This window comes from Vicugna pacos, chromosome 11 (genome assembly GCF_048564905.1).
Source record: "Vicugna pacos chromosome 11, VicPac4, whole genome shotgun sequence".
In the NCBI taxonomy this organism is placed as follows: domain Eukaryota; kingdom Metazoa; phylum Chordata; class Mammalia; order Artiodactyla; family Camelidae; genus Vicugna; species Vicugna pacos.
This window is the reverse complement of record NC_132997.1, coordinates 98,123,107-98,139,421: the sequence shown is the minus strand read 5'-3', so window position 1 is coordinate 98,139,421 and position 16,315 is coordinate 98,123,107. Positions and strand designations below refer to the sequence as shown.

Here is a 16,315-nt window from a genome sequence, read left to right as displayed (position 1 = left end):
TGCCCTTGTTACAGGGCGCCCAGGGGAGAGGAGGCCAGCCCTGGCCGCCTCCAGAGGCGTGACCCCACGTGAGCGGGTGCAGTCCTTAAGGTAACGCTGGGACGACCAGGCGTCCTTGAGGGGAGCACGAGGGCTTGGAGGGGCCCCCTTACTTTGCAGGGAAGGGCTGACATCCCAGGATAAGCTGATTGAAATGAACCATCTCACAGGATGCAACCTGGTGGTTTTTTTCTCAGCAGGAAGCCTGTTCTCACCGTACGTATCAAAACTAGTTCAAGGTGAGTTGTATCTGAGTTCACCCACAGAGTAGCATTCACAATTGAAAAGTAATTTGAGCATTTATCAAATATACAGTCTTTCTGAGAAGACGCAGCTCAATATGGTGCAGTCTCACAGTCACAGCCAGAGCAGCAGGAGAAGGAAGGATGGAAGGGAGGGAGGGAGGGAGGAAGGAAGGAAGGAAGGAAGGAAGGAAGGAAGGAAGGAAGGAAGGAAGGAAGGAAGGAAGAGGGAGGGAGAGAGATAGGGAGGGAGGGAGGGAGGAAGAGTCAGGGAAAACAGCGAGAGTGTCTCTTCTTCCAATTTTTAATTGGTCTGTCAGTTTTCATGTCAAATATTTCCCAAAATGCCTTTATAATTTCCACGTCAGCTGAAACATGCATGCCCAAAATTTTAAGCATGTTCTCTTTGCTTAAAAAAATTCAGATATATTTTCAGAAAGAGAAAGTACTTACGTCAAATAGCAATTCAGTGCACAGGAAAACATAAAATCAGCATAAATCATTTGTACAGAACTGCTCACCCGCCAGCAACACCATTTCACAGGCTGGTGGAGTAAGCTCACACACAAACTTGGCACAGGACAAAACTGCTGTTGACATTCCTAAACTAACAGTGAGTAGCAACGTTAGGTATTAAACTTTAAAAGCTGTTGGAAAATGCATTTTTCTCACAACCCACACCAGCGACCCAGAGAACGTTCCAGGAATCCCTTGTCACGCCTATGTCCTGCATCCACGGATACTTACAGAGCGCCGCTTCCTGAGCAGCCCCTAGGTGATCAACTCGTTTACACCCATGTCCACAGCCCTGCGGTCTCGCTGGCTGACCATCTGAGCATCTCTGAGCAGGCTACTGATGCGAACGGCAGCACATCACGTATATGGGCATTCCTCCTGTCAGCCTCCTCCCGAGGCTAGCGGCTGTGGGTACCCAGACTATGTCATCAGAAACCAGAGCCAAAAATCCACCAGGGGAAAAAGTATCGAAGAGACGTCTCATCTCTCGTTGAAATAAACACTTAGAAATAAATTTGCAGTGATGCAGTGGCTTTTTTTTTTTTTAAGTTTAAAATAAATCAGTCAGAAAGGTGGCAGAGAATCAGTCTGGCTGCTGGAAGCAACCCAAGCTGGCTGCTGGCTGCTGCATCGGAGGTCCCGGCTGGGTAATCACACCCTTTCCATGCACTGCGCTCGGAAAGGCAGAGGAAGACAAAACGTGCAGCCCTGGGACAAGCTGGGTTCACGGGCTGCAGAGGGCAAGAACCGACAGGTGCAAGATCTATCGCCAGGGCCCCACGCTTCAGAGGTAGTTTTCCAGTAAAGTTACTGCCAATGTCTCCTTTCAAAAAAATTCAAGGCAAAATTAATTGAAATACAAGGGAAAGTGAAGCAAAGGTGAAGGAAAGCTCTTCAGCACACATATGATGTGCACCTTCCCTCAACAGGGTCTAAAAGTAAACATCTTTTATCCCAGAGCTTTCCACTCAGCTTAAAGAAAATTCTATTTCACAGGCAGGAAAATTCTATTTCAGGCATGACGTTGCTTTGAAGAGAGAAGTTGTCATATCAAAAAGATCTCTGTTTTCTCCCTGCAGTACTTCCTCAAATAAAAAGGGAAATGTCCCCCCAAGCTTTATTCTCTAGTCTGTTATCTGAAAACCTGAAGCTCCCACGGCTGCCTGCTCTCACCACATTCTCCTCTTGCATCAGAGTGGAAGATGTTTTACAGAGCTTCCTTGTTTCACATTCTGTGGGTCGAGCCGTACCCTCAGAATGTGGGTAAAGGAAGCGCCCTTCCCCGTGGACGTGGTTATCAGCGCAGGCGGCACGAACTTGTGCAGATGGTTCTAACCAGTGACACATCTTGCGGGAGGAACCCCAGCACGGATGCGCCAAAGCAGCACGTGGCGTCTGGAGGATGGCTTGCTGCAACGTCTCACTTCTGTTGTTGTTGTTGTTGCTAATACTAGTACAGCTCCCGCGACCAGCCCCAGGCACGCAATTTCATTTCGTCCTGAGAATTTGATTCGAAGCACTGTTCACTGCACACTTCCCACGTGCCAAAGACTGGCTTTCATTTAATTCCCAATTATTTCTGCCTCCAATGAAGGAGAAGTCCAGACAGAAACAGGGAGGCTATGAGAGATGGCAGCACAGGGCAGCGGCAGCCCTGCAGAGGAGCTGTGCGGCAGGACCAGCGACCAGGCTCCCCGCAGCTCCCGGAACAGCAGCGCGCTCGGGCTGCCCTGGACGCCTCATCGTGGGCTTCTCAAATCGCCACCCCGCCTTCCCCGGTGACTTAGACGAGCACATTCGTTGTCTGCAAATCCATTTGTTTTCTGAAAGCGCCACTTCTCGTTCATCTTCTGTTGACAAGGAATTTCTGAAACAATCATCGCAAACCATCTCTGCTGCAGACAGCCGATGCCACCCGCCTGCAATAGGGCTTGAGATCTCTTATTCCCGAAGGGGGCCATTATTTCCACCGGTTGCCATGGCGATGCCGCAGTATCGCTGCTGTGGTTCGACTGCTTCCCAGCGCAGCCACCGCACACCCTTAAATCAAGCCATTTGTCTCACATGGCACAGGTTTTGGGGAAAACAGACACCTGGCTCCGTGAGACTTAGTTGATCGAACTCAGCTTCGCCTCACAGTGGTGCCGAGTGGGGACAACTGAAGGCGTCTGGGCACGCCAGCGCCAGCGTGGGCGGGATTTCACACAGGGAGAGCAAAGAGCCAAAGATACCTTACCTCACTCCCCTCGAAAATTTAAGGCGAGATTACTATTTCCAGTGACCTGAGAAATGCGTTTCAAAAAGCAAAAGTAAGAAGTTTGGGATTAACAGATACGCGCTACTGTATATAAAATAGATTAACAGCAGGGACCTACTGTGTAGCACAGGGAACTGTATTCAATAGCTTGTAATAGCCTAGAATGGAAAGAATATGAAAGGGAATAGACACATTCTATGTGTATAAGTGAATCACTTTGCTGTACACCTGGAACTAACGTAACACTATAAACCAACTGTATTTCAATTAAAAAACAAACTAAACAATGGGAAAGAAAAGATGCAAAGCGGTCAGTCTGTTTACACTGGTACTCTGTGAGTGTTTGCTGAATGCAAAAAAGAAGAAAGAAAAGTAATACAAGTAGAAATGAGGAACTGTGCGGTTTTTATTGCTTGGAGTTCACGTTATCTGAACCTCCGATATATTCATTCTTGAAGCAACAGCATAGATCCCCTATTTGTGCCTCTCCTGTTTTGCTTTTATTTGTAACTAGCTGATCCCCAGACACAAGTACAGATACACTGATGCCTATGTATTAATTTCTGAAGTCTCTCACCTGTGAAGTCTGGCTTAAATAAAAAGGATGGATGTTACTGCCTGGGCTTTTCAGTCTTCAAGCCCTGATTTCCTACGGGATGAACTATTCGAGTGTGGAGCTGACTCTGGACTCAAAGATGCTGTCCTCTGAGGTGCTAGCTCTGAATCCGGGCTGAGGGAGGGGTGTCCACCCCTCGGCAGCCTCGCAGCAGAGGAGGGATGTGGGAAATTTCCAGGAACGTGGCAGGTGGGCGCCTCCCTTTGGAGCACAGGGACTTCACCACGTTTCCTTCTGAGTAAACACAGTTTATCCGGACTCTCAGGGCCAGGAGTCAGCTGTCCTTAGCTCCTATTACAAATGGTCGTGAGAGCCGGCTTGGACTCCTGACAAGACGGGGTTAATTGAAAGGGGAGAAATCAAATCCTCTGGATTGGACTTCAGAGGCCATTATTTGGAAAAGGCAGGTCATTTACTAAAGCCAAACTTCCAGGAAAATGTCAAATCTCAGTCTGGCCCCAATTCATTAAGTTAACCTGACTTTAATTCACGTTATCTGTGCGCTCTGGTCTTTTTCTTCTGCTGTTGTATTTGTTTGGTGTTTGCTTTGTTTTGTCTTTTTAAATTTATTTCTGGTTTTCGCCAGACCGCTGAGGTTGGCCAGATACAAAGCTCAGAAGCCTGGTTGTTTTAGGGACAGAAAAAAAAACTCTCTCCACGTAGGAAGGAATGCTGCGGGGGCCTCAGACACCAAGGCTGTGGCAATGAATAGACATACTTCTCACAACGCCCACTTCACGAAGAAATGAGAGCGGCCACACTTCCAGGGACTCCCGACAGCCAGGACGTGTCCGAGCGCAGGGTGTGTGTGGTCTGGGCCATCCCCGCACATCTCTGCCTCCTTCGTGGCAAAGAAGAGCCCTCCTGAGCTCAGCCGGGACATGAAAGGAGGCGGAGGGCGAAAGCTGAGACCTGGGAGGGGTACCGTACGGATGGGATCCACTGACAGGGGTCCATACTGAGGCTCCACAGTCACACACTGAGAAGCATCAAACGCACATGTCCTGAAAAAAATTCTTGAGCTGGAGACCGTATGGTTGGAATCCTGAGCAATTAGAATATACTCTGTCTAAAGTGAGCACGGTGCAGGAGAAACGGGGCACCGCTGTCCCCTTCCACTCTGTCCCCTGCCTGCAACACGCGGCCAGCCCCCATCCCAAGTCCCCCCTTGGGTGTTTCTGTTCTACCATGGAAGCAATGATTTTAATGGGGCAGCTGTGAGACTGCCCCCTTCTCTATACTGTCATATGGGAGCGCCTGCCTTTGGTGAAACAGAGGCAAAGTTACACACTGCAGAGCCACGGAAGCTCCTGACATTGCACGTCCTTCTTAGAAGAGCTCGCTCCCTGCCAAACAATGAGACGTCATTCCCTGCTCCACTTGCACACTGGGAGTAACACACGGGACTCGACAACATCCTGAAGTGAAAAGTGAATCACACAGGTTCCTGGCAACAAGATGTCCATGATGTGAATTTTCCCAGAGAAACCAGACTACTTAACACCAGGGCTGGCAGCTCAGACAGGAGCAGGTGGGGGAGATAGCTTGCTGAACTCTCAGAGAGAGCTCCCTGTTTCATGCTAACACACTTTTTAGAAATAGAGGTCAAAACCATGTCGTTCAAGGTGGCCCGGGATTTTTTTTTCCCAGTGTGTGTGCACATGTGTGGCGTGAGTACCAGCACGGACAGAATGCTGAATGAGGCACAGAAGGATGAGTCGGTTCTCCTCTGATGCTCAACAAATTCACCACAACTCCGAGCAATGCTTAATCCAGTCCTCCTGCCGTGCCGTCCAGAGAACTAATCGAAGATTGCAGCGCCACTGGGAAGCAGGGTTTCCGTGTAGGTGTTTATAACTGTCTATGGCACAAAGCCTTTTATGAAACCACACAAGCCCTGGATACCACCAAGTTCCAACCCCGCCTGCAGGCTCTGGGCCATCAGCTCAGCAGCAGCTGGGTAATTCCGTGGTGCTATGCTGGATCAGACCCCGAGAATCTGGGGGCCTCTGGGGCCTAAGCCCTTTACATGGAGGTCCTGCAAAGCACATGACCCTGTCGCTGCCAGGCAGCCCTCTAAGGGCAAAGCTGGTGATTGAACTTGGTCTCTGGGCTGTGACACCGACATTCTGGCAAGTCCCTGCTCTGCGCCCTCTCTTCCTGGAGGTGAGCCACCATGGGCTAACCTCCTCTGTGTCAGGAGGGAGAAAAATGGCCCCATCCAGTTCAGGGAGATTTCCAAGAACTAAGGGATAAGCCCACTGAGAAAAGCTACCTACTTAGCCTTGAAATTCCGTGTCTTGGAAACGGATGTGTTTTTTTTTTAATTGAAGTCTAGTTGATTTACAATGCTGTGTTAGTTTCTGGTGTACAGCATAGTGATTCAGCTTTATATATATGTATGTGCATGTACACACACACATACATATATATGTACATACATATATATATATATGTGTGTATATATATATATATATATATATATATATATATGTATATATATATATATATATTCATTACAGGGCTAACATGAAGCAGAGTGAGGTTGTCTCCTCCACCACAAAACTGGTCAGTTCGGGATAGGATGATTTATTTTGCACATTCAGGTCTTTTTCACCCAGTGTCCTTGCACTTTCTTCCCTCACCCGAGTCTCACCAGTTCCCCCAGGACTGGGAGGGTAAGACGTGATCCAGCAGCTTGCTGTGGGAAGGCGAGGATCAGGGCTCCCAGGCTCAGCCCTGCCCGCCTCTCTCACGGGGTCCAGCTCTCACGCCCCACTGTTTGGGCCTGGGCAGGGTAAAGGCACCAGCTCCTCTCCATGGTGATGTGCTGGACTTCAACCTTGGTCATTCTCAGTGTATAAAGCCTAGCGTTGATAACAGGTCCTCATCTTCGACTACACCTCTACTAGGCTTCTCTAAAACATACCCCTTTCCAGACACGGAATTTCAAGGCTAGTAGGTGGTTTTGATCGAGGAGCAGACCCTTAGCTCTTAGGAAACCACCTCAAATGAAGTAAGGGGTTAGGGCGAGAATTGCCATTCGTAACCCAAATGGAGCTGAAACGCAGAGCTCTGGCCAGCTTGGGGACCAGTGCAGAACTGGAACACTGCTCTCCCTTGGATTCAGGCAGAAATTGGGCCAGAATTACCAGCATGCCCACCTGACATTTGCTGACATATGGTCACAACACAGAACAAAACCAACTTGGCCTCATCTGTGGAAGAAATCACTGAAGCCACTCTGGTGCTGGCCAGAGGCAGTCACAGGGGATTACTGAGACTCTTGGGGCATCAATTGCCTTCATTTATTTATACTCCTCTTGCTCCAAAAAGGGGGTAAAGCAGTGTAAGGAGGATTACATCACAGTCACTCACTCATGTGTCAGCACCTGGGGTGTGCGGGGACAGAGGGACAAGGTCCCTGTCCACACGGGACTACATTCCAGTAGGGGAGAGAGGACAAATGCAACTGTTCCAAACAAGTGTTTCCATGACAATATAAAAAAAAAATGAAACAGGGGGCAGAAAGTCATCTGGGACTGGGAGTCAGATAGAGGGGCTGGGATGGGGGTTGGGAGGGAAGACCTTCCCAGAAACTAATGATGGAAAAAGGGAGAATGAAAGGTCTAACTGAAGATGGCTTGTCTACCCAGGGGGAAAAAAACCTCTTAATGCAAAACACCACAGAAGAACATTCCAGTGCTCTGACCATAATGTCTCATGCCAGGGCCGCTTCAGGCGTGAGACCAGAGCCTCAGGGGCTCAGCGCCTGGGGCTTCACGCTGCAGCCACTGTCTTGAAATTTGTAAGAATTTTATCTCTGAATCTGTGTTTGGCAAGTGACTTCTGATGGGACAATTCTGCATTGTACCGGAGGCTTGGGGCCTCGGCTCGCTCCTTCTGATACCTTCCCAGGACGGGTTCTTGAAGAGCCACTTCCTGACCCCTGATACGTGCACCCTCCCTGCCAAGTCACAGGGCAGGTGCTGGGCACCTCGAAGAGTCTGCACTGCCTGAGCGAGTCCTTGTCCCCATCCCCCAAGAAGCATGACATTAAATGGAGGGGATAAAACACTCTGGCAGTTCTGGAGAGAGACCACAGAAGAAAACAGAAAGCATTTTTTTCCTGTTTTTTTTTTTTTTAACAAGCAACAGAGCATCTTGTGCAGCTGGCCCTGGTCTTGCTAAGTGCTGCCCCAGGCACCGTGGAGCAGGCAAAATGGAGTTTTCTTTCTGCTGACAGTCTAGTCTCCCCTCTGTCTCCACGCCAGTCCATTCATTCATTTACTCATTCGTCAACTGTACATGATCCCCGCGAGGTGCCAGGCCACTGCTGCAGATTCAAATTAGGACATCCACTGTCCTCCAGGAGCTGACCCATCCCCACATGTCACAGTCAGCAGGGAGAGCCAAATCGATCGTCATCTGTCCCTCTGCATGGATCCAACCAAGCAGTAGTTTCCCGTGATGTGCCACCCATTACATAAATCACAGGAAAAAGTAGAAAACAGGAGTTTTTTTTTTTTAAAGTATGCATTTCCTATAGCTGAACAGATTGCCCTACAACAGATCATTCTCTGAATTTGACTCTTCATTCCCCGAGATTAGTATTTAATCCTCTTTTCAATATACCCTTTCAGAAAGCCCTTCCTGTGGACTTAAACCTGGGGAGTACCGCCAGGACGGCCGACGCGCCCCTGACACGGCCGCTGTCTTTCTCAGAATCTGGCGGCTCAGTTTCAGTGAACCTTTTCTTCCATCATCTGTTCGCCCTCGATCAGGTCCACTGGGTCCGTCATGAGGGGCAATTTCAACTGTTTTCAGATTTCCCAGGGACAGTGATATGTGCCTCTCTCTCTCTCTCTCTCTCTCTCTCTTTCACACACACACACAGTTTTATAAAATGCGTTTCACTCGGCTGAAATAAAAACTTAATTTTTTTTTAAACTTTTAAGTGAATTTCTGAAAGGGGGCTCACCACGGTCTGGTGAAAAATGAAGACTCCCATTTGTACCATTATTACAGACGCCCAGACATGGCAGTTGATTTCCTGATCAGGCACTTGGATTTCCGACGACATTATGTGGATGTTGGGTGCGGTACCTGGACATTGGCTGCGGTACCTGGACGCTGGATGCGGTACCCGGACGTCGGGCTCAGTACCTGGGAGTCGGGTGTGGTACCCGGACGTCAGGGGGCGGTACAGGTACGTCAGGCGCGGTACCCGGACGTCGGGGGCAGTACAGGGACGTTGGGCGCGGCATGCGGATGTCTGACGGCGAGGCAGCGGCAAATGGATTAGCAGGGGCTCCTGATTCAGGCCTGCAGTTTGACTCTTATAGGGGCCGGTATTTCCCGGGCTTCACCAGGCCTGGGAGCAGCCACTCTGAAGAAGGGGTGTCTCCTGTGCGGGAAGACAGCTCGGGGAAGCCCTGAGCCTGGACCTTTGATGCTAGTTAAAAGCAGATCGTCCCGAAAGAAATGGCCCCCAGTCACGGCTTCTTGCATTTTCTAGTGTCCTCATCTCCAACACAGATGACCTTTGTGCTATTAAGTTTGCAGTAGAATTTTTTTATTTCTTCTGGGCTCCCATCTTAGGTGAACAGAATTCTGGAGTCTTGCGGAGGTGGGCAATCAGGGAGACAGTGCCCTTAGGAGGTGGTGACCTGATTAAAGCCATACAGCCAGCTGGGACAGACGTGGGCCCCTGACCCCTAGGCCAGGCCCCTCTGCTTCTTTCCGGGTCGTGCTGTTCAATCAGACTGACTTCACGGAGCTGTTCCCCTGTCCCTACCGCACTCCCTTTTCCTTTGTTGTTGTTCTCTTATTCCTACCATCTCCTACCGCCTCTTTTCTGCTGTCCATGTTTCCACCTTGGTGCACACCCATCTCCTCAGGCAGCACCAGGGACATCCCACCAGGCGCCCTTGGTGCTGGGTGGAGGGCACGAGCTTGGATTGCGTGTCTGGAGGCTCCCTGATCTGCCAGCCGGGGTGTGCGTCACTGAAAGATGAATGGTCTTCACTCCCAACCCATCTCAAGGAGCAGAGTTGAGGTGCAAGGAGTGAGCCTAAGACGGGAACAAAACAGTTCTGCTGCCAAGACGACCCCGGAGCTATTGTCACTTCAGGTGATGGGCCGGAAGGGGTTACCAGACCCCAGCTGGGCGGACAGAGGCCACTTGGAGCAAACAGCAGGGCCAGAGAGGAAGCTGAACAAACCCTGTGTGGACACTGATCTATTACTTTCTGTTAGGGGAACCGACCTCCTGGCTTTCCAAGTGGAATGGATTTGTTGCAACATGAAAAAAAAAAGTTTAAAAAATTTACACAACTTTGAAAAACATTATCATAGAAATGTTTTTAGGTTTTTGATGAGACTCAGTCCCCTCTGGTGGGAACACCCACCACAGGATGACATCATCACGGCCATCTCATAAGAGCCGGGGGAGGGTAAAGGCCCTGGTCTTACTCAGTGATGCTACTTGGTCCCTTCATCTCAGATGCTCTGAGTACCACATTACTTAGATTATGTCAAAAATAATTTTAAAAGGAAACATGATTTAATCTGCAGCTCCACAGGAGGAAAACAAACAGCTATGGGTAGTGAATCACTCATTAAAAATTAAATAAATCCACCCACAACGGGAAACAGCACAACAGACTGTCGGTGTTGGGTTCACATTGGAAAGAAGCCAAAAATAGGTCCTGGGAATGGTGATGCCTCTGAACTTGATCTTGCTCACATGGTGTGCGTGCGGGATCGCCAGCTTCTCAGCGACACACACTTTCCAGCGTGTCTTTGGCTGAGAACACCCACGAGAAGGGAAGCTGAGCGGCACTGGGGGTTTCCATGTATCTGACAAGATCAAGCCCCCGGCCTCCCCATCAATCACTTCTTTAGGTAAAATACCCCATCACACAGCCCCAGAACCGTTTGCCAGGATGAATCACAGAACAGTAAAGAAAGGACTCTTGTTTCATTAACTAAGGTTTCTGTTTCATGTTGTAAAATTAAAACTCATGATTCCCAGCTTTTACTTCCTGCATGGAAGCAATGTCATAGAAAGAAAAAGATTGCCTTTCAAAAAATGTTTTCTGTGGATAAAACCCTCCTTTACAGGTTCCCACTCCTTTTGCAGGCAGTCAGGGAGCAAATACAAGTAAGTGAGCAGGGAAGAGAAGGCACCAAAGACAGCTGCTTCCTTCTCAAAGCGAAGATTGTAAAACATTTACATCATGATGTACAAATTTCATCCCAGAAACGGGGGCGATGAACATGACTGGCCCCGGACACGCATGATGCCTGGCAGTGGTTACTTGAGGGGCATCTCTGCTGTTCACTCCAAGTCCAGAGAAGCACTGCCATCAATCCCAGGACTTTATGTCTGGAAGGGATCTTTAAAAAATCCTCACCCAGCTCTAAACTTTTTAGACAAAGGTGTGACTCAGGGCATGAAGGGACACGTCTTAAGTCATTCTTTCTAGAACTGAACTCTATTTCTGTCCCATCCTTCTGCTGAGCAAAACTCACAATTAGACTTGCTAAAGAAAGGACTCAAATATCGGCCCTACAGGCATCATTTCCTGAAATCAGAACTAGGACCTACCACCGCGTTTTTAGGACCGCGCACAGTCATGAGCCTGCCGGAGACACCTGATAAACGCTGGGCCCGTGAATGGACCAACGAGGGGCCGCCCTGAAAGGAAATCTGGCAAGTGTGTGGGAAGAGATTAGAAGACTGGATTTGGTCAGCAGATAACACACGGAAATAGTTTGGAACGCTGGCCAACATCAGCTTAAGTGGTCATAAAATGGTTCCAAAACATAATTATCTACCAGAAAACTGTTTCCAGAATCCACAGGATACGTTCTTAGTAACGAGCCCTAGTACTTTTGTAACAGCTAAATCATACTCTTCATAATGGAAAATTTTTATTTATTTTCTTTTCAGCAGGTCTGCACCCCACCTTTGGAGGTGGTAATGAGAGCCAACTGGCTTTCAGGTCTGAGAGGAACCCAGCTCAGGGCTCACGGCAGACCTGTGGGTCCCTTCCCATGGGCATTTCTCCACGCCCACCTGAGCCAGTGTCTCCTCATCTTTAAGGTGGAGATGAGAATGCACACCTAGGCTGCCTCCAAGTATCTGTGAGGCCCAAAGGAGATACAGATTTGAACGTGCTTTGTAAACTGTAAAGTGCTCTACATGCAGGGGGGTTATTATAAACACAATTTAGGTTTTCAGCATAAGGCAGTTACGTTATCTGGCAAAACAGGAAATAGAGCAAGTCCTGTTTCTTGCGAATAATTTCCCCCCATGTGACATTTAAAAAAATTAATTTCTCAGCAGCAACATGATATTTAAAGAAAAAAATTTATATATCACCTGAACACACATCTACACCATCCCTTACAGCAGATCAATCTTGGAAGAATTGTTTGAAATCAGTTAAATTCCATCAACATATTTTTAAAAAGTGGTTAGAATTTCATCAGCCTCCATCATAAAATAACACAGATCCCAGTTCAGTTTTAAGCTTATGTTCATTTCTATTCAAAACAGGGAGAAAAGCAACTCAGAGAATCCATTATGTGACACGTTCTTGTTCAGCAATTCCACGGGGATCTTTCCGTTCCCAACATTTTAAATAGTTTATACCAAACTCTGCATTGTAAAAAGCAGTTTTAAAAAAGTCACTTCAAATTGGCAAACTTTAAACCGAATGCCCCGAATCTCCTGTTGCTGAATGTCTCCATTCACACAGGGATGGGACATCCCCCAGTGTATGGGACTGCAGCTGGCGGCGAGTTTCTGTATCCAGTGGGGACTGGTCCACAGTCCTCCTCTTTGGCAGCAGAACTCTTTCCTGACTCTGCGGCCCAGTGGGTCTGAGAACACTCTCTGTAGGTCACACACCCAGAGGTTTTACGTGTCTTATATTCTTTCCCCAAGTGTGAGTGATGCCACTGGCCAGGCAGTCGGCACGGATCTGCAGCTGATGATGCCATCTGTTCCCACCACGTCAGCCACAGGGATGGGAGAACTCTGGACACGGACCACCAGCCCCGCCTCGTGAACCCAAACACAAGCTCCATGAAAGACCGGCTCACTGCCCAGCCGCCCAGGTACTTCCCGCCGTCCCAGAGCATCATGTTTCACCCAAGTGCCCCTTTACAAGTCTAGCTGCTAAGGGAAATTCAGAGGGCGGTTTTGGTTACAAAACTAGGAAACATCCAGCTTAAAATGGGTGGGACTTTGATGTGTCATCCAGTGAACCCAGGGCCCCAACAATAGCTGGGGACTGTCTTCCCGACAAGCGAGCCGCACTGGGCTTCCTGGCCCTCTGACAACCCACCAGCCGCAGAGCGGACCGCTCCTTGGTGCCATCCCCACGCACTCCTGGCCGGGCCGCGGTGCATTGAAACGGCTTCCTGAAGCCTAAGTCCCAGATTTCCTGCACAGGGCGGGACAAAGCTAACTGAGGGGCTCGCCCGCTTTCATCGAAAGAATGCCTCCTGATCATATTCTTTGACCTAGTTTTTAAAGCCCTGAGGAGCTCTGTGACACACATATAAACCACGACACAAATCCCAAGCAGCAAGAAAGGCTTTCCTCTCAGCTTCCCTTTACCTCTCGTCCCACTGAGGTGACGCCGGGCAGCCGGCCTGGCCTGCGGGAATCCATGTTTTCCTGTCAGCTGGAAAAGAATTTCTAGAAGAAGGATTCCAGCTCTGAACAGGCGCTGCCGGGAGCGCGGCGACGAGACAGGAGTTTATATAGGAGAGCTGTGCTCCCAGTCCCTCTCAGTGGAAACTGTGAGTGTTCAGAAGCCGAGCCTCTGCTCTATGACAAACGATTACCGAGCAGACTCTTTTAGGAAGCACTTCTTGGAAGAATGCGGAAACTTTCCTGGGGGAAGATGGAGATGGAAATGGAAATAAATGAGGAATTAATCTGTTTGTCACCATCAGATCCAAAGGCAGCATTCTTCCAACTTGCTGCCAGCTTCTAATTTCAGATTCCGGGAGAGTAACTGCTTCACTGTGGGAAGAGTAGCACTTTGCTTGAATAGGAAACCTGCAGAATCCAGGGATGCTAAGAAAATCCCAAGAACATGGCAAAGGAAGGAGAGAGAAATCAAGTCTCTCAGAAAGTTCCCAAACTTGCAGACTAAGAGCTGGGTTTTCACTGTGCATCGCGCTTCTCTGTTCTCCCAGCAGATTCAAAAACCAGCGCAGGACGTGTGGCCCCAGCTGCGGTGCCCTGGAAGGTCAGGGCCCTGCTCTTGATGTAAAAACCTGCAGAGTCTTCTTTTCTTTCCCCCTCTCTGCCATGCTGGTGGTGCAAACCAACACCGAGGGAGAAGAGTGGCTTGTAAGAGAAAGCAAACAGGGAACGAAACTGGCAGAGGAGGAAGCAGAGGTCCTGACGGAGGACAGGCTAGCGAGTGAATATTCTAAGTTAACTTTTAAATTAAATTCACTGTTACTTAATATTGGCACTTCCATTTAGTTCTCTGGTATTCCTGTGGTATTTCCACGAACCAACGTGAAACAGTCCAACTGCAGAACCATTTAACTTCACTTACTGGTGGATACCCCTTATAACAGTATAAGACCTCAAAGAGCCTGGAGGGAATATTTAAACCTTAATTACATGTCTTCCATATATTCTTAATTCTGAAATTCTACCTGGTTTTTAAACCCTGTGCAGCTGAGAGCCGCCGAGCCGCAAGCACTCTCCAGTTGGGGAACTCTTCGTCATATTTGATGATCGATACTAGCAAGAGTATTACTTCCCAAATCTATTTTTAAACACAGGAAAAAGAAGGAGAAAACTCTGAGAATGGGTGCCTGTGCTTAAAAAGACTCCTCCTAATCCAGTTTGAGAGAGGAAAAATTGACTCTTCTTTTTTTAAAGTCAGATATGAATATAGAGTGTGTGTTTTGAAGTGAGAAATCGGGCACTGCAGGGCTGAGGGAGGCCTCTGATGTGCAGTCTAGGGGCGGCATTTACACCACCACCCAGCGAAGTGCCTTCTTTAAACTTTCTGTGGTGACGTTAGCAGTAACGGTTTTATGAAACGCTTACTCTGGGTCATCTCACTTAAATGTCACAGTAACCCTAGGAAGAGACGGACAGATGAGAGAAGAGGCAGCTCAGGGGGCTGGGAGTGGGGGGGCGCTCACCCCTGCTCTGGAGCCAGCGTGCCGCATGTTGACAGTGGCCTGGGACAGCCTCCGACCTCAGGGTGCCGACTCTCTCCTGCTCCGCCCACGATGAGCTATTCATTTGGTTCTAACCGACTCAAAAGCAAGTTTCCAACCTCACGAATCAGAAATCAACTCCTTTCTGTTAGCTGACCTCCTGAAGCTCTGGAATGAGCCTCAAATGCTTAGCAAAGGAGTTGCCATAGGCTGAAAGACTGCTGTGATGCCCTACGACTCCAGACACAGGCCGTGCAGAAGGTGGCCACCACGGGGGAGTTCGCGCTTCCCTCACGTCGAAGAGAAAGAGTCTCGAAATCCAAAGCCGTCTTAGTCTAAGGCCTCACAGCTTCCTAAGTCAACTACTTTCCTATTGAAAAGGAAGCCAAGAGTGGGACCAGGTAGAGGACGATGCTGCCCAAAGTCGCTGTGGCTGCCAAGCCCTGCAGCGGATACAGAGGTGAAAGGTCAGCTCCTAGATAGATGCTCAGTTGCCTTTGGATGGGGTCTGAATCTCTGAATCTGTGGCTGGTTTGAGGCAGCGGGAGTGGGAGCTGGGGCAGCCCAGGGCGCAGGCTCACTCACGGCCAGGCAGCAGGTCAGCTCACTGAGAGGCCGGGAAGTCCTTGAGCAGGTGGACGGCGACTGGGTGTGGAGGCGCCGGTGCTGAGCCGAGAGCCGGGGAAGGCAGAAGGCAGAGACTCCCAACACATCATAATCCGTGCCTTGCATTTCAGGAGGAGATGAGTCTGCAGGACCTGCCCTTGGGTACTTCATCCCAGCATGGTCGGCATCCGCTGGGATCACAAGCAGCATTTAATATCCATTCCAACCCATGTGAACGAGCAGTCCCTCTCAGTGAGGATTCTGAGATGATACGAGATTGCAGACTTCCTATAATTACATCTCCATCCCATTAATATTATTCCACGAATGCCCCTTCTCTGCCATCCCACCATGGATCTGCCTGAGGAAGGCATGTGCCGCAGAATCCCAGCACCCGATGATGACGGGATAAAGACGACGGACGGCAGAATGTTTAGCCGGTAGGATGTGGACGGCTTCCTCTCTGTCTGGGTAAGTAGTTGACTACATTCAGCATTTTCGAGATAAGGAGAAACAGTCCATATAACCAGAATGCATTTGATCACACCGGGAATGACCATAAGAATTTATGCCCCCGGTAAAAGGCACACCCCCTAAAAGGGCCAGCTGGCACAAAAGAACCCACCCATTGGCCTTAGAATAATCATGAACAGAGTCGAGGTATTTCAAACAAAGTGATGCATTTGAGAAATACAACTTCCTAGCAGTCCACATCCTGGTTCCCTCGCCAGAGGGGCGCACCCCCCCCCCCGCTCCCAGCAGACCGCGTGCTCCCCGGCCGCAGGCTGCACCCACGCCAGAAGCTCTTGGAGGCCTTCCCGCAGGTTC

General features: G+C 49.2%; 1 protein-coding gene across 5 annotated transcripts in view; it reads right to left on the bottom strand.

The window, feature by feature from the left end:
* PTPRE (protein tyrosine phosphatase receptor type E) overlaps window positions 1–16,315 on the bottom strand; it is a 149,200-nt gene that overhangs the window by 73,247 nt on the left and 59,638 nt on the right. The gene's annotated exons all lie outside the window — the stretch shown is intronic.